The sequence below is a fragment of the Oryctolagus cuniculus genome, chromosome 1 (genome assembly GCF_964237555.1).
Source record: "Oryctolagus cuniculus chromosome 1, mOryCun1.1, whole genome shotgun sequence".
In the NCBI taxonomy this organism is placed as follows: domain Eukaryota; kingdom Metazoa; phylum Chordata; class Mammalia; order Lagomorpha; family Leporidae; genus Oryctolagus; species Oryctolagus cuniculus.
In genome coordinates this window covers 74,288,484-74,314,687 of record NC_091432.1, presented here as the reverse complement: position 1 = coordinate 74,314,687, position 26,204 = coordinate 74,288,484, and the positions used below count along the sequence as shown (strand labels likewise).

The 26,204-nt window shown below is 43.9% G+C and overlaps 1 long non-coding RNA gene across 1 annotated transcript in view; it reads right to left on the bottom strand.

Annotated features, from left to right (window-relative positions):
* The window catches only part of LOC138850187 (uncharacterized), a 143,285-nt gene extending 123,468 nt beyond the window's left edge, over positions 1 to 19,817 (bottom strand). The window contains exon 1 of the long non-coding RNA XR_011389815.1: positions 19,732 to 19,817. This is a non-coding gene — a long non-coding RNA (uncharacterized lncRNA). The remainder of the gene's footprint in view (positions 1 to 19,731) is intronic.
* Positions 19,818 to 26,204: the final 6,387 nt, after the last annotated feature.

The window sequence follows — 26,204 nt, the reverse complement described above, 5'->3', positions numbered from 1 at the left end:
TGTTTTAAGACACTGCAGCTGAGGCCCAGCACAATAGATTTACATATCCAAGGTTACAAAGATAGTAGGTAGAGGACCCAGATTTGTATGATTCCAAATAGTAAAGCTTTAAGGACTCAAAGCAATCCCTGTTCTAGATCTCTCCAGTTGAAGTGTTGTAGGAGTAGCATGCCATCCTGCTGCCTCCTATCATCCACTGAAGGACCCACTTCTCTTACAGGTGAACCGGGAGTAAAGGGCTAGTCTTAAACTTGTGTCCTTTTGGACACTTATCTCAAGTGATACACAGCATTTCCAGCACTTCTTACAGATCTAATTCATCTGTATAACTTCCAAGAAAACCACAAGACAACAACTTTGGCTTCATTAAGATAATATACAACAACAGATGCCTAGAAGGGACGTCATCTGACAACTCAAATGAATAAGTAAATACTATTGATATTGAACTGTGATAACCCCCTGGCATAAACAACAAAATAGGCTCTCACTTTCTTTTTTTAAAAACCACGAGCCATTGCTTTTGCAAAGCATTTCTGAACTACAAACCTGAACAAAAAGAAATTTTCCTGGATTAGTCAGAGTTCTCAGGAGAAATAGCCATTTAGGGAGTGAATCAGTGGATGGAGGACCTTTATCTGTCTCTCTCCCGTTCTCTGTTTATGGCTCTGCCTCTCAAATAAAATCTTCAAAAAATTAATCACTAAACTCAAATGCTTATATGTTTTCTCCTGTCTCCCTCACAAGCTGAGTCACCTTGGATAAGCATCTCAATGCCCTGAGCCTCTGTTTTCTTAATAGGCTTAATATCCACTCCATAGAGTAGTTTTGTGTATTAAATGAGATAAACAAGAGTAATAACTATTATCAGTATCACTTACTCTCTTTCTCAGCACCTAGCAAACACCTTTCCCAACTAGATTTAATCCCAGTCAACCTACCTTCCCAGGTATTCCTAGTGAGGACTAAGTTAGATGGAAATTGTGTTTGAGTCATTACTAACCCTTTAAAACCACAAGGGAGTTTTTGGAAACTTGAGCATGCACTGAATCTCAGCAAACACTGCCATCTACCTTAGGGCTCTGGTATGTAAAGGACCTCGCCTAGAATGATGGGGGAGAAGCCCAGGAAGTCATAGGAACTGACAGAAATCCACTGGCCACTCTCCCTATTCTTTTTTTAATTTTTAAAAACTTATTTATCTATCTATCTATTTATTTATTTATTTGAAAGTCAGAGTTATATAGAGATAGGGAGAGGCAGAGAAATCTTCCATTGTCTTAAAGAGAGAGAGGAGAGAGAAAAAGAGACATAAGGAGATTTTTCAATTCCCTACTCAATCCGCAGATGATCTCAATGGCCAGGGCTGAGCCAGGCTGAACCTAGGAACTTCATTCAGGTTTCCCAATGGGTGGCAATGATCCAAAACACTTGAGCCATCCTCAGCTGCTTTTCCCAGGCCATTAGCAGAGAGCTATATTGGAAGTGGAGTAGCAAGAACCTGAACCAGTGCCCATAAAGGATGTTGGCACGGCAGACGGCAGCTTTACCTGCTACGCCACAACACTGTCCCCTCTACCTACTCTTACAGTAACAGCCGGAGATTCAGTCCCACAGCTCCCCAGGTTTCTGGTGCAAAATCACAGTCCCTTAGAAAATCAACACCCTAAGGTGTGTTAATCATTCTCTTTCTCATAAAATGTTTTCACTCTGACCCTGGGCAGGAAGCTGCCTATAAATGATCTACATTCTTTTTTTTTTTTTTTTACAGGCAGAGTGGACAGTGAGAGAGAGAGACAGAGAGAGAAAGGTCTTCCTTTGCCGTTGGTTCACCCTCCAATGGCTGCCACAGCCGGTGTGCTGCGGCCAGCGTACCGCGCTGATCCGAAGGCAGGAGCCAGGTACTTATCCTGGTCTCCCATGGGGTGCAGGGCCCAAGCACTTGGGCCATCCTCCACTGCACTCCCTGGCCACAGCAGAAAGCTGGCCTGGAAGAGGGGCAACCGGGACAGAATCCGGGGCCCCGACCAGTACTAGAACCCGGTGTGCTGGCGCCGCAAGGCAGAGGATTAACCTAGTGAGCCATGGCGCCAGCCAATGATCTACATTCTTAAGTGACTCTTTTTAACCTTCCTGTCTGTTGGAAGTGTCTTTTCATCCTGGGGTTCAGGCTGCATCCTAATACGTCTCCTCTTAATTTACTACGGTATTTGCAGCTCTTAATCACAGCCATCTTAGTAAATGATAACTGAGTGACCCTGATAATTTGCCCAAAATCACACACTCAGTGAAGAGCACTGACCCTGGGTCTTATAAAGTACAATGTCACAAGGCCCATGTCTCTCTTTAAAACTAAATTTACCTTTCTTAATGTTTTATCTCTCTTTAGTTCCAGCCTATTTAACTCTTACCTTGCCACCTACATAGAATCTTCAGTGATTCCTTTTTAAAACTCAGCTCACCTTGCTCTCCACATGGTGACTTCTGGAAGAAAACAAGCTGAACCCCTTTAGCCCTGGAGTCCACTACCTTTAAATGAGAGAAAGTGATCCAAGGTGTGGTGTGTTTACTCCCTAGAGAGCTGGGGCAGAGAAAGGGCTGCCTGTGAATTGGGAGCACCTGCAATAATAAGAACCTAGGTCTCTGTCTCCGAGCAACAGAGAGCACAGGGAGCAATTATAGGTTCTTGCTTTTGTATTGTGCTTCATAATTTTCAAAGCACATCCATATCCTATTAAGTCTTCTACCCATCACATGAGGAAGCAGAACAGGAATGATTATTGAGGCTAGAAAAGTTAAACGATTTCCAAAGTCACAAAGCCAGTGAACAGTCAGGCTGGGGCCACGACCGGGACCAGATACTTCCCCCGTGCTTTTATGCTTTCTCTCACACACTGCGGAAAACAGTTCAGGATGGATCGTGCCTTAAGCTTTTAGTAGAAATGCTCTGATCATCAGTTGATGCCCTAATTGTTATGAGCTGGCAGTCAGCTGACAACAAGGATAGTACACAAACCCGCTGTCATCAGGAACCTGAGGGGGTGTAGAGCACAGAAAAAGGAAGGAGAGGAGGACTCCAAGATTGGAACCCACAAAGCAAACCAATCATTTGCAATTGTATTTATACCTGGTCCTAGATCTGGAGCTCCTGGAGTGCAGGAACTTTGCATCTCTAGTGACTGGCACCCTGCTGGGCACAAGGCAAATTCTCATTCAGACTTGAAAAGTGAATGAATGAACATATGTCCAAGCTACCTTCTGATTCTGTCTTTCACAACGCACTTCCAACACCTTTGGTTTTCTCCCCTGCGTCCTTTCCAGTGTCTTGTCAGGGCTCTTAATCAAGAAGAGAATAATAGCCCAATAAAGGTCACATCCCACCCCAGCACAGAGCATAGCTACTCTGGTCCAGAGACAACATTTTTCAGATGAGCCAACCCAAGCAGTTCTATTATTCATTCCCCTCAGACACATCACATTTGACATCTCTCCCAGCAGAGGGATTTCCTGTTTCAAAACAAAGCAAAATCAATACAGTTTTCTGAGCCATCTGCTGTAATAAATTTGCCCCCGGTGACAACCTCTGGGCCCAATTGTGACCACTCCAGGATGAATCTAAGATACTAAAAGGCTGTGTCCAAGTGGCTGCAATCCACAAACCCTCACCTCTGTCCTAGGCACCATCACTCTGATTTCCCTCTGCCTGAACTTCCACACAGCCTGCTCTCAGGATCCATACTTGCAGCCCTCCAGCCTCTCCTGATCTGAACATTTCACCCTCTTTGTGGCAGTCAAGGTCCCTCCCAATATAGCCCAGCTCTCCTGGTTGACTTCTCCTCTCTCCTCTGAATTTTCTTGCAGAGCAACAGGAGCATTCCCCCAGGGAGCACACAATTGGCCTTTGCTCATGCAAGTCCCTCTGCCTAGAGTGCCCCTCCCTGTTCTTCCCAGGAAGTCTCCTCTATTCCCAAAGTGAGGGAGTTCATGTTTTCCCTGTATTTTATTCACATCCTGACACTTGGCACATTATCTTACAATTTCTATATATTTGTCTCTTCCACTAGTTTTAAACTCTTTTAAGATGGATATGGAGTGTTATTCAACTTTCATATATCCCTAAATACCATGTGGAGAACATAATATCTGTACTGTGTGTACCATGTACACAAAAGTGTGTTGACTTGCCCTCAAGGAGTTAATAAGGCTTGTCCAAAACTCTGGAGAACTCAGAAACTATATTGATTTAAGCAATTCAAATGTCACATGAGGTTAGGGTTTGGTGCATTTCTTTCCATTGTGCTATAACTTTTCCCATTTACCATTATTTCTTGGGCATCTTTACCTATAGGCCTATTTCTCTCTTTTTAGTAACTGAGTAGTAGTGCATAGTATAAGCATAACATTAGCCCATCCCTACTCCACACCCAGCTTCCCTTTTGGATGCTGTGGAAGATAATCCCAGGACTGATCGCAGGCTAGAAAAGCAAGAGGTGCTTTTTGCAGGTGCTCCATGAGCAGGGCACGGCTCTGACTGCTGCTGGCTACCAGCTGCCTGCCTATCAAACCCCTTCTTCCTCGACTGATGCTGATTGGGGTGGAGGAAGGAGGGGAACAGAGCAGAATGGAGGGAGGGAGGGAGGCAAGTAAGTAGAAGGACTCCGACATCAAAAGCTACTTCTGTCTCTCTCTCTTTACCCTCAAGGCTGCCGTGTGAAGGAAGTGAACTATAGGTAGATCAATTAACTATGGAACATCTCTCCATCTTCACTTCCAGTATCATCCTACATGCTGGGCAGGGGTTCCTAAAAACTGTGAATTCTGCAGGCACACAGACTGGCCCACCCAGGCACTGCCTCTGGAAGGCAGATAAGGACAAACTTCCTTGGAAAAGAAAAGGACAGGAACACTTGAATAAATTCCATAGACAGGTAAATTGCCAAATCGAATCCTTCTCTTTGGATGAATATCTTCGCCTCTGCTTTCAGAGAATGAAGTTGTTGCTGGCTTTCTCATTAAAAAAAAAAAAGATTTATTTGAAAGGAACAGTTAGAGAGAGAGAGATCTTCCATCTGCTAGTTCACTCCCCAAATGGCTGTAATGACCGAAGCTGGGCCGATCCGAAGCTAGGAGCCAGAAGCTTCTTCCAGATCTCCCAGGGCCATCTCCATTGCTTTCCCAGGTGCATTAGCAAGGAGTTGGATCAGAATTGGAGCAGCCGGGTCTTGAACTGGCACCCATATAGGATGCCAGCACTACAGGAGGTGGCTTTACCTGCTATGCCACAGCGCTGGCCCCTGGCTTTCTTATTAAATCAGAGGACCCAGTCTGGCCTCACCATATTTCAGAGGGTAAGGAAAGGACAGGAAACCAATGAGCCACTCCCTTCCTCCCACAATGCTGTGTAAGCTCTGTGATCGGAACTGGGCTGACATATACACTTGTGATATATAAAAATATTTCAAATGATATTATTAGCTCTAGCAATGCTATTCTTATTAACTATACAACGACTCACTAAAGCTTGCTGACTCTGTGTCAAGGGCTTGGCTTTGTATACCTCACCTCACTTTAAAGTAATCCTATAGTAAATATGAGCACTACTATAGCTTTATAAAGGAGAACACTGGTGATATATTAATAACTTTCAGGACATCACTCAGCTGGTAAGTAGCAACCCTCAAGATGGTTTAGCTCCATTCTTAATCACTGTACAGTAGAATTTCTGGCATTCAAGAGGGAGACACTAAGATGAAATCAAAATATTAGACTAAACACATAAACTTACCTCCCCCTTAAGATCCTTTAGGACTGCAAAAAGATATTCTGAAAACAACAATAAACCATTCATCTTGAGAGATATTATACCATATTGGATAAGCACACACAGACTGGAGCCAGACTACCTAGGTTCAAATCTTGGCTGTCTACCATATCCCAGCTGTGTGATCTTAGGCAAACTGTTTAACCTCTCTGAATCTCAATTCCCTCTTCTTTACAGTGGGTTGTTTTGAGGGTTGACAGAGTTACTTTTGTAAGTATACTATTTTCCTACAACTGCTATAGCAAATTGCCACAAACATGGCAGCTTAAAACAACACAGACACGTCTGGAGGTCAGACGTTCCAATTGGGTCTCACTGGCTAATGGCAAAGGCTGTGCTCTTTCTGTGGACTCCACAGGAGGATTCATTTCTTTGCCTCTTCCAGCTTCTAGAGCCAAAATCACACCACTCTCACCTCTGATTTCTTTTGAGAACCTTTCCTTTCTATGACTCTCCTGCCTCCCTCTTTTCCATATAAGATATTCTTGGGTCCACATGGATCTTGAGATCCTTCATTTACTCACATTTGCAAAGTTCCTTTTGCCTTCTAAGGTACATATTCATAGGTTTCTGCAAAGAGGATGTGTGTATCTTTGGGGCCACTTGTCTACTTACCACAGCAAAATACACACACACACACTAATTTAAAAAAAAAAACATTAAAAATAAGAAATATGGGGCTGGTATTATGGCCCCATGGGTTAAGCTGCCACCTGCAATGCCAACATCCCATGACAGAGCGGATTCAAGTCCTGGCTGTTCTGCTTTCAATCCAGCTCCCTGGTAATGTCCCTGGAAAAGTATGGCCCAAGTACTGAGCCCTCAACACCTGCATAGGAAACCTGAATGGAGTTCCCACTCCTGGCTTTAGCCTGGTCCAATCCTGCTTGTTGCAGACATTTGGGAAGTGAACCAGCTGTTGGGTGTTTCTCTCTGTCTCTCCGTCTCTCTGTCTCTGTGTGTGTGTGTCTGTCTCTCTCTGTCTCTCTCTCTCTCTCTCTCTCTCTCCCTCCCTTTAAATAAATATTTCTTTTTCATTTTTTTAATGCAAAACAATTTATTTAAATTTTTTTGGAATTTTTCTTTTAATTCCAAAGTTGCAACTTTGGGGAATTGCTTTTTTTTAAGATTTATTATTTTATTTAAAAGACAGAGTTACAGAGAGAGGTAGAGACAGAGAGAGAGGTCTTCCATCCACTGGTTCACTCCCCAGTTGGCCACAACGGCCAGAGCTATGCCAATCCGAAGGCAGGAGCCAGGAGCTTCTTCCAGGTCTGCCACGTGGGTGCAGGGGCCCAAGGACTTGGACCATCTTCTACTGCTTTCCCAGGCCATAGCAGAGAGCTGGATTGGAAGAGGAGCAGCCAGGACCAGAACCAGCGCCCATGTGGGATGCCAGCGCATCAGGCCAGGGCTTTAACCTGCTGTACCACAGCGTCAGCCCCAACAATTTTAAAAAATGCAAAAGAAAATCTATTTTGGAATCACTGAAAGGTGGTATCAGCCCTGTGGGACAGATGAGAAAACCGAGGCTGGCTCAGGGTTTTAAGCCTCGTCCCACTGTTAGTTTCTTCTGAGTACTAACATGGGATTGTTCTGCATGGATTGTGCTTGCCCTCCCACCCACACTCCACACTGAGACATGGCTTTTGTTTGTTCATATGCAAAAAAAAAAAAAAAAAGACACTTTTCTGCAGGGGCATGCAATTTTCTTGAACAACTCCAGAAAGGCCTTTACTGGGGATGGGGGCTCCCTGTGGTGAAAGGTGGTTCTAATGTTTCATATGAACTGAAGACAGCACTCTACGCTCAAGCAGCGTGTTACACATGCTGCACAAGGCTCTCCCTTTTCTGGCAGCATTTCAGTGTTTGGGGAGGTTAATTGGGAACATTTGAAAAGTAGCATTCCTTAGTAGAAAGAGCATTTACTAGCAGCTTTTTTTACACAAATTAAACTGATTTGTTATTTCAGGCTGCAGATACCAGAGCAATGCATTTTAAGAAAATTATTTTGATACACTTGCTTTTGAAATAAACAGATTACCTAGAGTGATAAACATTTAAGAAGTGCAGGGTGGGAAGAGGGGTTGGGGCCACGATGTGGCCTCTGCATTACAAAATAAAGCCCTGGATATCCTCATTTCTCTCACTGTGAAAAAAGAAAGAAAGAGAGAGAGAGAGAGAGAGAGAGAGAGAGAGAGAGAGAGAAAGAAAGAAAGAAAGAAAGAAAGAAAGAAAGAAAGAAAGAAAGAAAGGGAGAGAGATTAGTATTTCTATTTTATTATTATTATTATTATTCATTTGAAATGCAAGGAGAGAGGTACCCCATCCACTGGTTCACTCTCCAAATGTCCACAATAGCTAGGGCTGGGCCAGGCTTCACATCAAGTCCGCAGGCCAATACTTCTGCAGACCTAGGAGTGATAATGGCTTCCTGTTATTGCTAGCACCTCTGCCAGCTAATGGTGTGAGTGTTTGACACAACAGTTAAGGTGCCACTTGCAGCTCCTGCATGCCGTATTGGAGTGCCTGCGTCTGAGTCCCAGCCCCACTTCTGATTCCACCTAATGCCCACCCTGAGAGGCAACCTGTGATGGTTCAAGTGGTCCGGCCTTGCCATCCATGTGGGAGACTAATATTGAGTTCCAGCTCCTGGCTTCAGTCTGGCCCAGCCCTGACTATTGTGGGCATTTGGGGGGAGAAGTGAACCAGCAAGGAAGATATGAAAAATCTCTTTCTCTTTCTCTCTCTCTCTCTTTCTCTCTCTTTCTCTTTCTCTCTTCCTCCCTACCTCACTTCAAATAAAAATATATTTTTAAAAAAAAATCCCAACTGAAGAACACAATTCACGTCCTGCTGGTACCTGGACTAATCCAGAGACCTAGAGAAACAGGAAAGTCAACTTGATGGTATTGCAAGAGTGAGGAGCATTCCCAAGGGACTAGACTCTGCACCTTCCTGCTGCTCCAGGTCCCTCTGTGCCCAGCTCTGCTGATATTCCCTCTCTTCCTCTGAGGTATAGCCTTGTCTGTCAACTTTCCCTGAATGCCAACACTGGAATTCATGCCTCTTTTTCTTGAAACCACATATCTCTTCAGTAAATTCTCCCATTCTCTGCTCCTCACACCACCTCCATTGTCCAGGGGGCTGCTGCGGGCCTGCAGGGCTGGGCTGTCCTTTGGGAAAGGCACTTTCCTGAAGCTGACAGCCATTCAGTGCTTGGCTCTATTGGGAGGAGAGGACCTCTCAGAGCCTGGATAAGGACCTGGATCTCCACCTGTAGACTCTGCACAACAATCGACAAGGCCAAATAAAACGAGTGGGAGCAATCTGGGCCCTGTTACCACCAAAGACACTCAATCACACACATCCCCTTGTTACCTAAGCAGTATCATCTACAGCTCATCTTCCTGTGATGATGATCTTCCCATCTATGTCCTTCAGGGAGGACTCACAGCTCAGTCTCACATTTCTGTTCACAGCTTCCAATGCCTAACATATTACCTGTGGGAACCAAGCTCTTAGGATTCCTTTGTGTCCTGATTTCATTAATATTTTTAAACTCGCTGTTACTAAATTTTCTGTTCCTACACCTGTTCACACATTTAATCTGGGAGGCAACCTGCCACAGTGTATTGACCTTGTATAATGAGAACCTGAAAACTAAAATATAAACCAACTGTTTGGATAAAGCTAAAAACAACTGCAATTGCTCTTCAGAGATGCTGGAGAGGGGGAAGTTTGTACAAAAGCATCACAGTTGGAACAGCTAACGTCTAAGCCCTTCCAGGCTCTGAGGACCTTTGAGAGAGCAGCTTTTGTGTCCTGTGCTGGAAGGCCCAACCTCATTCATTGCCTGGATCTGCACCCTTGACCTCCAGTGGTGGAACTGAAGGATTTTACTTGACTGCTGCCTGAGGCACCAACCGCACTCAAGGTCTGGAACTAGGTCTGTCCTTGGGCATATGTGAATGTCTAGTCCTGATAACTTCTGGTTTGTTCCTTTGGGTTGTCAGTGCCCCCAAGGGCTAGGACTGTGTCTCTGCAACTCTTCTGGCTCAGGTCTTTAGACACAGTAAGTGTCTTCAGAATGTTCACTAGGTAACTGAAGGAGTGTGGCTCTCTGTGCCTAATCCACAACCTGGTACACTTCTTAGCAGCCCTGCAGTGGCAGACACAGTGAACTGGCTTGCTTGGGACCTTCTTTACTGCTGCAAAACTAAAGGCCCAATTTCTTGAACTGTTTGTCACCTAGGTTGTGAATATGATTTATTTTCTCTCATCAGATGCACTGGCCTCAGACTTCAATCATAACTCAGTTGCACAGGGAAAGAGACACAGCATGCTCATGGATTACCTTGTACAGGTGTTGGACTGACTTGGTTCCAGAGCCAAGAGTGGTAGCAGCAGTTTCCTGAGAGTACAGCTTTCTGATTTTGGCAAAGGTAGCAACACTGCACTGTGATTTTAAGGACTCATTCCTGGAAGCTTGATTTAGATTCTGTTCCTTCAGCCATCCCATCTATTCTATGCACCATGGATGTTTTTTCATAACCCCCTATCTGCCTGGCCAGTGGAAAGATTCTGTGATTTCTAACTGAACAGCCCTACCTGACCCCCTCAAACCTCAGACTGCTCCTGGACTTCCACCTTCTGAAGTTGTTGCCCAAACCCAAACTCCAGTGCTCTTCATTGTGGCATGGTTTACCTAAGCTATCTTAAGAATTGGTTCTACTCCAGGCCCTAGCCTAGATGCTAGGACTACTGATATGAATAGTCCATGCCTTTCTAGAGTGTGTAACCTAATGAGATACCCAATTATGTGCTTGAATAATTTATCAATCAGAGACAGGGAATCCAAGGAAGTTTAAGTTGGAGAAATTTTTGTTTCTGGAAGGTTTTTAATGGGTGATAGTTATGTTTTGATAGGGCTTTGAATAGGAAATATTTATGTTTTTGGAAGATTTTGAGTGACAAATAGTTACATTTCTAGATTACTTAAAGGCTGCCACAAGTGTTCAATGAACAGTTCTTTGAGAATCTTCTGGAAAGTGAACCAAAGACCAGTAAATGTTTCATGGAGTTTTCAAATCTACCATGAACAAACAGCCCTGCTCACCCCAGTCAGGCTGACTTTCATAAGACAATAAAACACATGTGTCCTCTGTCACCTCTGTCCTGTTTCTTCATAATACAGGCTCTTCATCCATCGCTTATGACAGTGCAAGGACACTCAGAATCTCAACCACAGGTGGCATCTGGGGAAGGGAATGCAGTTTATCTTAGGAATTCTGAGGACTTTCCAGAGTTCCAGTCTTGTGCACCACTAATTCCTCCCTTCATCCTGAGCTTTGGGCACATTTGACGGTATCCATCTGCCAGACATGTCTTACCCTGCTCCCCTACACCTACACATTCCCCACTCTAATCCTCCATACCGCACTCCTGCTTTGTCAAAAGCCTACCCAGGCTCCATGGCTGCCAAATGCCACCTTCAGGAAAAGGCCTTCAATCAATCACTACAAATGGGATTAATTTGTTCTGCTTCTGTACCGTGGACACTTGACATTACAGATTTTAGCATTCTCTATTCTGACCATTTTAAACAACCCTGAAAGTCCAAGACATGCCTAATTTGGAATTTTGTTGAGGACAGAATTTGGATCACAGGAATTGTGAGGCTGATGTCCAGAAAATGTCACTGAGACAAGAGGATGGTAAAAAGGTTCAGCATAAATGAGGCCCCTGAAGATAAAGTCAGAGAACGATGGTGTTTCTATTTCCACCTTTACGTTTATCCCACTCTGAGAGAAAAGACGGGATTGATAGATCAGAGACTGAGGTCTAGTTCCTGAACTTCAGCAAAAGGGAATAGGGGTTTCAGGAGGTACAGGCCAAGCCCTTTAATAACGAAAGAGGAAGGCTACAGGGGAGATGGCCAAGGACCAAGGAAGCAGGACTGAAGCACTGCTGGTTAGAAGCTAGGGTTCAAGTACTTGTTGTAAGGTAGGAGCTTAGGGCCTTAAGGCCAGAGAGCTGACGAGATACCCAAGGGCCAAGCATCTGTATTTCCATTCTCCTTTGTTAAATCTATTGATCAAGCCTGGTAGGGTAACAATATTTCCAAGATAATTTTTTTAATTTTATGGAGGGAATACAAAGCTACTGAGGACACCCCAAGTGCAAAGACCCCAAAGGCTTGGCAGGTGCCTTCTGAAAAGCAAACGTCTACTGGAACTGATGAGTGCCGCATTCACAGCACTTGTCACCAGAGGGAGTTGGGATCTTGCTTCCTCCCTCACTGGCTAACAAAAGACCCATCCCGGGAGCTTTTGTGTCTACATCTGGGACCACAGACCAATGTGGAGCAACTGTGGCAATTGTCTACTTGACCATGTCAATTGGGTCAAGGGTGCAGCAAGTGACCTGTTCTATGCTACACAGCCAGGAATGAACAGAAGCTGTCTGGCCCAGAGCCCATTATCTCAGCCACTGTGCTGTACCCTGCAGAGCTGACTGGCAAGAGAGTTAAAAATAAGAGATGGGAAGAAGCCTGGTCATGTTCAAGCTCCTGTTCCAAGAGTCCCCAAAGCCAGACTGCATCTGAAACTACACTGTCCTGTATCTGCACAGGAGGAAGTTTGCGCAACCCATAAAGGGTCAGCTCACATGGCAAGTCTCTGTCACTAGCAACTCAAGGATTCCTGACAAGAGAGCATCTCCCCAGCATACTGCCCACTGGCCACTCTGACTCTGCAGTTTACTCTTTCCATCCTCACCAGACTGCCAAAATGAAACTCCAATTCCAACTGAAGCCATACCTTTAAAATCCTTCCATATCCTCCTAATGTCCTAGGAGAAAATCCAAACTTTTCTATGTAACACACAAGGTCCTCCAGGGTCTTACTCCTCCTCCATTTCCCATGATTTCACTGTTGCTGCCCCATTCCAACAGTAATACATAGCTTCAAGCAGAAAAATGAATTCCTGGGCTCTTCTCCCCATCACCATTTTGTCTAATCTCCTCCTAGGTGCTCACAGGTAGATCTCAGGACTGGCATTTGCCTTGGGTTCTGCTACCCTGAGAGATTTTTTGGCTATTCCCTACTCCAGTGGATTATGCCAGAGACTGAAGCTCAGGACCTCAGCATGCTCACATAAGGACTGTTTACTTGACCAACTCCCAAACACCATACCCCCTCATTCTTGTCGACCTGTGCTTTGACTACCTAGGACCTTGCTACCTACCTGAAATGTCTTATGAGAAAATGTCCTGCACAGGATCTAGAGCATTGTAGTCACTCGGCATGTGATGTTGCTTTCCCTCACTTCCTGCCTTCCTCCCTCCCTCCTTTCTTTCTTCTCTTCCTCTCCTAGTAACCCTGTTTCGAAGGACTCTTGTCCTCATCCTACTCCATGAAAGTATCTCGGGCCACTTCATCTTCCTTGAGGAATATCCAAAAAAATACCAAGCACCTGTCCAAATCCAGAGGTATGACAAGAATGGCATCAAGTCTTAATGCCTTGGGTCAAGGTGGGTACGCCTTTGGGGTCTTGTTCCATGTCTGCACATGGATATCAAAGAGCCCAGTCTTGAAGAGGGAGAAACTTCAGAGATTTACCCAGAAGATCCAATCATGCCTGCCCACACAGCAACTCCCCTTGACCCTGGACTCACTATAAAAAGAACTAACTCAAGGCAAGCTGCTCTGGAGGCACCATTCCATCTTCATAGCAGTTCTATTTGTGTCAGCAGAAGAAAGAGGCTGGAGCATCCCCTTCTGTTACAATTGGAACAATTACGCTCTTCAATGTGATAATTACAGTTTGATCATTTTGTAGGCAAAGGGAAGATTGATTCCAAGACTGCCCCTCCCTGTTGGAACTTTTCTGTGAAGAAACTGCTTATGTTGCAGGCCACAGGAGCCGTATTTCAGAGCCAGATGTAAGCATCTCCTAGTGCCACCTTTCCAAAAGGGAAAATATTCTGGAATCTCTCCTTTTTACTGTACTGCTAAGTTTAAGGATAAGCCAAGGCAATTTTCTGGATAATTTAAGCCAGGAGGATTAGATCTTCGCATGTGCCATCAACTCAAGAGCCGGCTGTCTGGTCAGAAACCTACTGCCATGTAGGTGTGCATCTGACCTTGGCAACATGGTATCTCCATTCAGGCCCTGAAAAGGAATTACATGCAGGTCACACAGTATGACTGGTCTGCCCTTTCTGGATGTCAGAATCTTATCTGTAAAATTCAAAGTTTGGAATTTTATAATGGCTGCAAAAAAAAATGTTAAGAATAAACCAAAGCTATGGAATGAACTCTATACAAATGTCTGTGTAAATTATTTAAACATAAGTATAAGTATACATAAAACCAATCATAACCACTGCAGTGGAGTAGGAAGGTATCTTCAGGAAGAGTGAAACCCCTTGATCTCTAGCCAGCTATGTCTAAAGACTAAGTTCTTCCCAAAAGTTCCTCATCTGTCACTCTGATTCTGTATTATGACCATTTCCCCACAGGCTCCATATACCACACATTTGCTTTCACTGGCCACCTCCTATTTTAGAAGTTTTTGAGAATTCTTAGTTTTCTATCTATGGGAGTTTTAAGTTGATACCTTAAGAACTAACAAGTCACCAAATAAGTAGTTTATGGTTCTAGTGGCCAGTATTCCTAATATACAGTACAAATGGCCACATATGCCCAAAGAGGCTCACAAACCTTCTGGCATCTCCACAGGTGCTATGGAGCTGAGCAGTGCTTCATGTCCACTCCCAGCTGAAGGATCATCTATAGGAGGCTCTCACACCCTCTCAAGGTTCTTTACCACAGGCTACTTCTACTGTCTCATAGACATCTACCCCTGCCTGTAACTTGCAGTATCACAGTTGCTCCATTTCAGATTCCCTTGTGTCTGGTTTTACTCTTGTCCTCCTAAAAGCTGAAGCAGATGCTCTTCCTCGTCTCTGGGACTTCCACAGAAAATGTCCACCCCTTAAGCACTTCCCTCCCCATGGTCTCTGGCGTACAGAATATGGCTCTGCCATAGAACCACAATTATCAGTCAAAAGTTGAACATATAATTATTACATATGCATTTTCACTCCTCAGTATACACCAGAATAATCCAACACAGATACTCCAACCTGTACATGTATATACATATTCATAGCAACAATATTTATAATTTCCAAGAGGTAAAAACAGCCCAATGTCTATTCATGGAGAAACAAGTTGTAGTGTTCACATACAAGGGAATATTAGCCATGAAAAGGAATGAATACATACTGCCACACAGATGAACCTCAAAAACATTCTTTTTTTTGACAGGCAGAGTTAGACAGTGAGAGAGAGGCAGAGAGAAAGGTCTTCCTTCCGTTGGTTCACCCCCTAAATGGCCACTACTGCTGGCACACTGTGCTGATCCAAAGCCAGGAGCCAGGTGCTTCCTCCTGGTCTCCCATGCGGGTGCACGGCCCAAGCACTTGGGCCATTCTCCACTGCCTTCCCGGGCCACAGCAGAGAGCTGGACTGGAAGAGGAGCAACTGGGACAGAATCCGGTGCCCCGACCAGGACTAGAATCCGGGGTGCTGGTGCCGCAGGCGGAGGATTAGCCAAGTGAGCTGCAGCGCCGGTCCAAAACATTCTAACAAGTAAAAGAAACCAGACACAAAAGGTCACATATTGCATGGTTCCATTTATATGAAATATCAAAAATAGATAAACTCACAGAGATAAAATGCAAAATGGAATTAGCTAGGGGATATGGAGAGTGGAGAAGGGGGAGAATTTACCTCATAGGTAAGGGACACACTTAGGAGTGATGGAAATATTTCAGAACAAGATAGAGATAAAAATATTACTTGCACAGCATTGTGAATGTAGTAAATGCTACTGAATTATCTTTTTTTAAAAAAGATTTATTTATTCATTTGAAAGTCAGAGCCACACAAGGAAGAGAGGCAGAGAGAGAGAGAGAGAGGTCTTTTATCCGATGGTTCACTCCCCAACTGGCCACAAAGGCCGGAGCTGTGCCAATCCGAAGGCAGGAGCCAGGAGCTTCTTGCAGGTCTCCCACACAGGTGCAGGGGCCCAAGCACCTGGGCCGTCCTCTACTGCTTTCCCAGGCCATAGCAGAGAGCTAGACCGGAAGTGGAGCAGCTGGGTCCCAAACCAGCGCCCATATGGGATGCCAGAGCTTCAGGCCAGGGCATTAACCCACTGTGCCACAGCACTGGCCCCCACTGAATTGTCTTATTTTTTAAAGATTATTTACTTGTTTGCTTATCTGAAAGGCAGAATGACAGATCAAGAAGGAGAAACCTCTTCCATCCCTTCACTCCCCAAATGACCTCAACAGCTGGGGTTAGGCCAGCATAAAACCAGGAGCCAGGAACTTCATCTGGGTCTCCCATGTGGTGGCAGGAGCCTAACTATTTGGGCCATCTTCCACTGCCCTGCAGGCACATTTGCAGGGAGTTGGGTCAGAAGCAAAGATAGGATTCAACCCTGGGTACTCCAATGCAAGATGTGAGATTCCCAAACAACAACTCAATCCATTGTACACAATGACCACTCCAGAATTGTTCTTTTTTTTTAGTTTAAAAAGCAATTGTTTTATAGTACTCAAATGAAGATGTAAACATAAAATGAGTTTGATAAATGAAATATCAAAATAGATGTTAACAATATTGTAGGCACAAAATTGTTAGAACTTTAGTTTGAATATATATTGAGGGAAGCTCTCGATTTCTCTTTAAGCCTAAATTTCCTCATCATTATAAATGGACGGAATTGTTCATTTTAAAATGGTTAATTTTAAGTTACATGAATTTCACCTCCATGATTTTTTTACAAAACAAAAAGAAATGGGTGAAATTTCAGAACAAGGAGCAAGCAATAAAGACCTTGGCAGCTCATGACAAAAGCCTCAGGTGATTACTGACGCCATAAATAAGAGTGTCAATTGTTAAATCAACAACAGGAGTCACTGTGCACTTACTCCCCATGTAGGATCTCTGTCCTTAATGTGTTGTACTATGTGAATTAATGGTATAATTAGTACTCAAACAATACTTTATACTTTGTGTTTCTGTGTGGGTGCAAACTGCTGAAATCTTTACTTAGTATATACTAAATTGATCTTCTGTATATAAAGATAATTGAAAATGAATCTTGATTAAGAATGGAATGGGAGAGGGACTGGGAGATGGGATGGTTGCTGGTGGTTATGGGGGGAAAAAGCTGCTGTAACCCAAAAGTTGTACTTTGGAAATTTATATTTATTAAATAAAAGTTAAAAAAACAAAAGACCTCGATGGTAAGAGCTGTAAACAGGGTAAGGATGGAAGGAGTAAAATCAACCAAGGCCCCCAGGTTCTCCCTATGGTGATGCAGATCAGCTGTTTGTAATACAACTGGGGAATCCCTGGCTCCCTCCAATATCCCAAGACAGTAACAGGAAAAGACCTGTGGTAGCAGTGGGGAAACATGGCTGTCACCACACAGTCATCTCCTCTCCTGTTAGCCTCAAGCTCTGTCAGTTGCAACCCCAGACAGCTATCTCACAAGGCTGCCATGAAACTCAAAGCAGAGGATATGAAGGAACTCATTGCCTACCATAAGAATGCCAAGTTTTCTATGTGGTCCAGGTTTCAAATCCCAGCTGATCTGTTGTGCCTCCCTAGACAAGTTGCCTAACTCCTCTAAATCTCTTTTTTTAATCTCTACCTTGTGAGAATTGGAAATAATAAATACAAAGTATCCAGCACCCAGTACATGCTCAGTAATTTAAAGCTTTAAAAAAAAAAGTTATTTATTTACTTGAAAGGCAGAGTTACAGATAGAGATTTCTCCACCTGCTGGTTCACTCCCCAAATGGTTGCTAACAGCCAGGAGCCAAGAGCTTCTTCCAGGTCTCCTGTGTAGGTGCAGAGGCCCAAGCACTTGGGCCATCCTCTGCTGCTTTCCCTGTTGCATTAGCAGGAAGCCTGATCAGAACTGGAGCAGCCAGGACTGAAATTGGCACCCGTTTGGGATACTGGTGTCTCAGGCAGCAGCTTTACCCACTAGCCACAGCACCTACCTCTAAAACTATTATTAAGTTGGCAGGGATTGTTCCATCATGAAAGGGGAGAAATAAGAGAAAAATGGGTAAATGAGGTGTTGAGGATGACAATGAGTGTCAGCAGAAACACCACGAACACTGTAGGAGTATGAAAGCCCAAAAGGAACCCATGATCTAGAAATAGGAAATGCGTTACCCCTTCCCTCTCCTGCATTCACAGCAGACATTACCAATCAGTCATGGTATTCTTCCCTGCTGCACTTATATGGAGCCTCCCAATCCTCACTGCTTTGTTCCAAGCAGCCACTAGCAATCAACAGGAGGAGCCATGAAGATGGAATCCATCTGCTACCACTGTACTATTTTGTTTTCTTGAACAAATGAAAAAAGATGTGAGACCACTTCTTTGTGGCCCTAAAAGTACAAATAATTTAACTGTTTGTGGCCAGTCCCCAGTGAAGTAGATGGGGGAAGGCATAGGGAGGATTTATCTGTACAGTGTGCAGGTCCTGAGCCCCACTGCTTACTGGCTCCATGGCCTGGGATAAATTACTGCAGCCTTCTGAGCCTCACTTTTCCTGTCAGTAAAACAGGAGCAATGATATTCAGCTATGGAGTTGCTGGGGAGCTCCAATGAGCCAAAGCAGATGAATGAACTCCTGAAGATAAAGTGGCTACATATCATAAGTTTTGGGGGAAATAATGTTCCACCCTGTTGTAAGGGAGGGGAAGGACACAGGCCATAGTGAGGCTTTAGTGAACCTTTCCAGCTCCTCTAGAAATTGAAACCCAGAGCTGAGACCCCCAAATCCTACCTCCCAAGTAGGTTCCTGCGAGATCGGAGGCAACTAAGCTGTACAGTAAGGAGGACTCCTCTGATCAGGTACCTTGAGGCTGCAGATGTAGGCTCTGCAAGGCAAGGAGTTATCCCTGGCCAGGAAAGGGAGGGGTGGTATTTAAGGTCAGTCAGCTCAGTATCTAAGACAGCAGTATATGGACTGCACGGCCCTGCCTGCTAAGAGAAAACCTCAAATAAGAGGGCTGGACAGGGGCCAGAACAGGTAAAGCCACATGTGATGCCAGCATCCTGTATGGGTGCTGGTTCATATCCCAGCTGTTCCAGTTCCCATCCAGCTCCCTGCTAATAATAGTAATAATAAAAGGGATCCTTTGCCATGAAAACACCAGGACCTTCTTCCCTGCTGCTCTTTTGGCCTCTGAGGCACAGATAACCCAGCTCCCTGCTAATGGGAAAGCAACAGAAGATGGCCCAAGTACTTGGGCCCCTGCACCCACACTGGAGACCCGGATGAAGCTCCTGGCTCCTGGCTCCTGGCTTCAGCGGGGCACAGCCCTGGCTGTTGTGGCCACTTTGGGGAGTAATGGAAGTTCTCTTTCTTTCTCTCTGTGTGGGTCTCTCCTCCTCTCTCTGTAACTCTGCCTTTCAAATAAATAAATAAATCTTTTAAGAAGAGCCTTTGCTCTTCTTTTTTTTCTTTCTTTTCAGTGCCACTTTCCAACCCACTGCCCTCAGGGATTCCTCTCTCTCATGGGTGAAGTAAAAGATCTTGCTGGCCAGCTCTGCCTTCTGCAGTCTCACCTTCTGAATCCCTCCACCCTCAACCCTTTACTCCAGTCTTCTCTTCATTCCCAGATGAACCAGGTTCTCTCATGCAGTCCTCTGGCTTTGGCAAGTGCTGTTGCTTTCTGCACACAACATATCCCATACCAGTACCTACCAAATCTATTTAACTAGATTTCTTTTAACTCATCCTTCTAAATGAAAGCCTTCCCAGGCTTCTGGCATAGAGTAGAATAAGCCTCTCTTATGCCTTACCTTGGCAGCCTGGACTTGCCTTCACCCCAATATTGATTACAATTAACCCGATGGCACCATAAAGGCAGCACTGCGTCTTATGTCTGTATCCTCGCGACTTAGCAGTGTCTGGCACCAGAAATGGTGTTCAAAAGGAAAAGCTGAAAGAATAAATGAATAATTAGTGAGAAACGCCAGGATATAACATCGCAAAGTACATAATATTTTGTCAGGACTTTTTTTCTTTTAATTATGCTTCCCTTTGAAATACTGTAATTGATGAATGTGTAATTCAGTGTTGTTGTCAATGTTTTAGGACACTTAGGATAAATAATTTCCCCAGATTTTCAAGTGTAGGGTTTGGTGACCACTTTGAAGTCACACACACACACACACACACACACACAAATGTGATGTTAATATAAAGCTACACAGGAGTTAACCAATTTTTTGTAACAATTTAGTGTGCATACAGTCCCACCTCCTGACAGTAGTCAACAATTACAGCTATGAAAACATGTTTCTAAATAAGTGCTAATCGTTAAATCAACAACAGGAGTCGCTGTGTACTTACTCCCCATGTAGGACCTCTATCCTTAATGAGTTGTACTATGAAAATTAACTGCAAATTCTCAAATAGTACTTTAAACATTGTGTGTGGGGGGTGCAAACTGTTGAAATCTTTACTCAGTATAGAGTTGGTCTTCTGCATATAAAGTTAATTAAAAATGAATCTTAATGAAGAATGGGATGGAAGAGGGAGTAGGAGGTGGGACAGGAGTGCGAGTGGGTGGGTGGTTATGGGGGGAAGAATCACTATGTTCCTAAAGTCGTACTTACGAAATTTGCATTCATTAAATAAAAGCTTTTAAAAAAAAGAAAATGGAAAACATGTTTCCAAACGTCAGACTGCCTGTACTTATCTTACCTGGACTCCCAAAGGAAGTCTGGCATGTTGAAAGAGCCTCGTGAAGTTTTTCCCAACCTATAGCCCTTCACCTATCTAACCTAAGATAAGAAAATGGTTTCAGTGACTGCTTTCCTAGTTTGCCCAGGAATGACATTTTAAGCTGATTACATGATATGAGTTGGGTATAACTGGTGTGATTCTACATTTGCTGTGGTTTGTCTTGATAGTATTCTAAAAAGTACAAGCGAGAAATATCTTCTGAGTACTTAAAATAATATTTTTAAATGTTTTGATTTTGACAAAGGCTGAGTCTTAGACATGTGTATCTTTCTCAAAGGTCCATTGCTGTGATGGTATTGTTTGTAAATGACATGTATTCCTGAGGCTTGACCATGTTCCTTTGTGTGAATTCCTGCACCGGGCCCTGAGGGACTCTGGGTCTGATCTCCAGTTCTGGGACATTTTGGAGATTTCAGGGTCCCACTTCCTTCTATTCTTGGGCTTTCTGTTTGATTCTCTTGTATGTTTTTTCTCGTTCTTTTGTTTCAACTTTAGGTAAGACTATTTTCTGTCTTCTCAAATTTTTGTTGATTTAAACTGAATTGCTTGCCGGCGCCGCAGCTCACTAGGCTAATCCTCCGCCTTGCGGCGCCGGCACACCAGGTTCTAGTCCCGGTTGGGGCGCCGCATTCTGTCCCAGTTGCCCCTCTTCCAGGCCAGCTCTCTGCTGTGGCCAGGGAGTGCAGTGGAGGATGGCCCAAGTCCTTGGGCCCTGCACCCCATGGGAGACCAGGATAAGTACCTGGCTCCTGCCATCAGATCAGCACAGTGCGCCGGCTGCAGCGCGCTGGCCGCGGTGGCCATTGGAGGGTGAACCAACGGCAAAAGGAAGACCTTTCTCTCTGTCTCTCTCTCTCACTGTCCACTCTGCCTGTCAAAAAAAAAAAAAAAAACTGAATTGCTAGAACAATCTCAAAATAAACTACTTAACCAGCTTACTCACTGGAGAAGTAACAGCTATTCAAATAACACCACAAGAGATGCTACCAAAAATTACATTAGGGTGCAGTGGCCGTCCTGATTGGCACTTCATTCTGTGTGATGCTGGTTGGGATGATCACATAACATTTTTAGAAGCGGGATTAATACTTGGCATTTTGTCCTAGTAGAAGTACAATCACAACTTTCGAAATTAAAAAAATATATATATAAAGCTACACAAAGCATTTCTGATAATGGGCTCCTCTGACTCAAGGATTAAACAAAAACCACCCAATCAGCTTCAGACTAAGAATCAAGAATTTTCCTCCCTGTTCTTTGCACTTACTCCCCCTAGTGTCAAGAGCTCATAAGAAAGTTAAGGAAGAAGATTAAACCCATAGGGTGGAGCTCTTTCTCAATACATCATTCAACTGCTTTAAAAAAAAATACCCTGAGATTCCTTCACATCACTGTTCCAAGGGAAAAGGCTGCACCGTCCCTCCTGAAGGTCCCCAGGTTTACAGCTGCAATGTGGGGTGGCCTCTGGTCATCTCATTTCATGCAGTGGTGTCCATCCTGGTTCCTCAGTGCCCTGGGCATCAGAAGAAAAAGTACTGGGGCCCTTGAGAGAGTTGGGCATTTAAAACACCTAAAGAAACTGTGTCTTCACTAAAAATGACAACAGTAAGCCACCAAAGAAACTGGCAAATAACTTTGCCACAGCTGGGATGCTATCAGTTTAAGGTTGGATCAGCATTACTGATCTCCCACCCACTATAAGTATTTTATCTTGACTTAATTCACAGTAGAAAAATAAGTAATGCTCTCATAGGTGTGGCTGATAAAGAGTATCAGTTATGTTTAAATATGGGACTCATAAGGGCAAACAATAATAATAATAGAAAGGGGGCCGGTGCTGTGCCACAGCAGGTAAAGCTGCTGCCTGCAGTGCCAGCATTCCACATGGGTGCCAGTTCGAGACCTGACTGCTCCACTTCCAATCCAGCTCTCTGCTATGGCCTGGGAAAGCAGTGGAAGATGGCCCAGTTCCTTGGGCCCCTGCACTCACTTGGGAGACCCAGAGGAAGCTCCTGGCTCCTGGCTTCGGATCAGCGGAGCTCTGGCCGTTGTGACCAATTGAGGAGTTAACCAGCAAATGGAAGACTCCCTCTCTCCCTCTCCCTCTCCCTCTCTCTGTAGCTCTTTTAAATAAATAAATAAATTTTAAAAAATAATAATAGAAGGGATCTTTCACCGTGAAAACACTAGGACCTCCTTCCCTGCTGCTCCTTGGCCTCTGAGGCAGGGATGACTCAGGTGGCTGTCAGACAGTGGGCACTGTCCAGGGCCAAGCCACCCCATCGCATATTACCTGTATCAGTGAATGAAAAATAGTGATTTTTCTGGAAACAAACTTGAGCTTTTACCTATCTTGAGTCAAAAACATTTGAAATCTCCTGTGAGTGTATTATATGAAACCCAAATTCCTTGGCCTTTTTTATTCCACTTTTTCTGAGTTTTTGACTCCTTTAATTCCAACCAATATCTAATTCCTATGCCTCAGTCTACTAGGTCTCTGCCAAATGATGACTAAAAGTTGAATGTTCATTCATTCACTCTACTCCTATTTGTCACTCTTCACAACAGCTAGCCTTTAACCTAGCTGGTGGGGCCGGCCTTGTGGCATAGTAGGGCTAGGTGCCAGTTTGTGTCCTGGCTGCTCCATTTATAATCCAGCTTCCTGCTAATGGCCTGGGAAGGCACTAGAACGTGGTCCAAGTGCTTGTGCCCCTGCACCCGCATGGGAGACCCAGAAGAACCTCCTGGCTCCTGACTTCAGATCAGTCCAGATCCAGCCATTGAGGCCACTTGAGGAATGAACCAGCGGATGGAAGACCTTTCTCTCTGTCTCTTCCTCTCCCTATCTGTAACTCTGCCTATCAAATAAATAAATAAAATCTAAAACACACACACACACACACACAAAACCTACCTCACTGACACTCAGCTATTTCTGTGAATGTGGATACAACTGAAAGAATGAGAACAATTGTTTCAATCCAGTTATGAAGAACAGTAAAGGGTCTGAGATCTTACCCAACTTGCAAGCTATCAAGTCGGCCTGCCATAGTGGACGCTGGCAGAAGCCATGAGATTCCTCAGCCAGAAACAATGGATGTAATTACTCACAGTGCAACAATCAGCGTGAGCATCAGCTCATTTGCATTAGCTTCCTTCGACCCAGGGTCCTATAGAGATGGTGCAGATGGGCTCAGGGGGAGATCTGAGCACACAATGGGTTGTGTTATTTTATAAGAGGCTGTAAGCATGAGGTACTCTGCCCCAGGGGAAGGTGCCTTGTTTCCCAAGGTTGTTTATTATACAAACTACCTGCAAGCCACACAGAAATATAAGATGCACGGATGATGATCTCCCAACCTGAGCAAAGTCAACAGGAATTAGCACTGCTTATTGGGCACTTACAGGTGCCAGGTTTGGTGCTAACTACTATGTATGCATTTTCCTCTTTATTCCTCTCAATAAAATTATCTGAAAATAGTAACAAAGTTAAGGGAATTTGTTTATAAATTAAGAACATCGGCATACAAATAATAGCGACAGTGGAGAACCTGACATCATACAAGAGCGTTAGGAAGGTCTCAGGAAGGAGCTGTATCTATCAGTTGAATGCCGTCTGGACTCACTCTGCTCTCTCTGCTTCCTCACTGCCCTTTTCTGGCCCACTGAGTGGAATATGGTTGCCCCAACCCCAGAGCATCCCTGCTATAGTTCCAGCCAGCCCTAGAGGATGATTGAGAATCACTGAATCTAACAGATATTTCCACAATTCTCTAAGAGCATGATTGGCCCAACTATGGTCAGGTAAATAATCAGCATCTGTGTATGGGTGTTGGGGACAAACTTGACAGTGATAGAAATAGTAACGAATATATATTCATGTATAAAGAGGCCCACTTTTTAAATAATCCTAAGTTAGTTTAGGGTAAGCAAAAATATTGTGGTCTCACTGGTCAGTATCTTTCAATAGCCTGTGAACTTCTGCAGTTCATATTTAACAATATTATAATCATATGCATACCTGACTTATAACATCCCAACCTAATAAGATTTTTCAACTTTATAATGGTGCAGAAGTGTACTCATACAGCCATTTTGTTTTTCACTCTCAGTATAGTACTCAATAAATCATATGAGATATTCAACACTTCATTATGAGTTCTGTATTAGCTGATTTTGCCCGACTGAATTTACAGTAGGGTTACAACTCGATAAAGCCACTATAAATTGAAAATATTTTAAGTCAAAAGTGCACTTTAGCTTAGCCTCATCTACCTTAAGTGCTCTCAAAACACAGACATTGGCCTACAGTTGGGCAATATCATCTAACACAAAAGCTAATTTATAATAAAGTGTTGACTATTTCAAGGAAATTCTTGAATACTGTACTGAAATTGAAAAACAGAATGGTTATATGTGCACTCATCATTAACATGCACAGCTGATAGCACACTGGGTCAGAGGAACGTGCAAAACATTAGCAGACGTAGGAGGTCCATTCCCTTGAGTGTCACCAGTTCATGGGCCTCAAGTGGGAGCTGTTCAGAGAAAAGCTTTATTTACTTGCAACTGGTAAAGGACACCATGGAAAGGTATAATTCTCTAAAGCAAGGGAGGGGTACCTTTTTTGTTGCCAAGGGCCATTTGGATAGTTATAACATAATTTGTGGCCCATACAGAATTATTAACTTAAAAAATTAGCCTGCTACAGATTTATTGAATTTGGAGTCCCGCCTGCAGTTAGCTTGGCAGAGCCAGACCACCCTGCTAAAGAAACTGACTCCCTGGGAAGTTGTCAGTTATTGTAACCAGAGTTAAGGGAGCGCCAGGAAGCAGAAAAAAAGAGTTCAGCGGGGCCCTTGTTGCTCAGGCACCATGTCTTTACACATTGCATGTTTACAGTTCCCATTCTGAATGTTTTCTCGGAGCTTCCCTTGTCCTTGGTATTGTGCCCCCCCCGGGGGGGGGTTACAGTGTTGGAAGATAAGCTTTCCTGCAGCATCCTCTGAAAAATAGGCTCAAGCCCATAAACTATTTCAGATTCTCTATCGCTGTTCTCATGCCCCCCTCCTGTCCAATTCTCTCCCCTTGGTTACAGAAGCATTGAGCTGAAATCGGCCAGTGGATGATGGGGATGCTTTAGCAACAGGGCTATCAGTTTCTAAGTGCAAGTTGCAGCTCCTTGCCACTACCAGCATCACAAAGGTTGTCACACCACATGCGGCTAGAACAGGGAAAAGTCAAAATTTGTAATTCACAAAATAATTTTTACTTATTGCATAGCCCTCTCATACCATCGTAAAGTCATAAAATTGTTACTCATGTCCGCATCAAATGCATTTTAGATTTATTTTCATTTTACGATGGGCTTATTGGAATAGAACCCTAAGTTGAGAAGCATTATACCAGTATATGAATTTTCCTGTCCCTAATATATTGTTTTAAAAATATTTTTAAAAGATTTATTTTATTTATTTTAAAGAATTACAGAGAGAGGTAGAGACAGAGAGAGAGGTCTTCCATC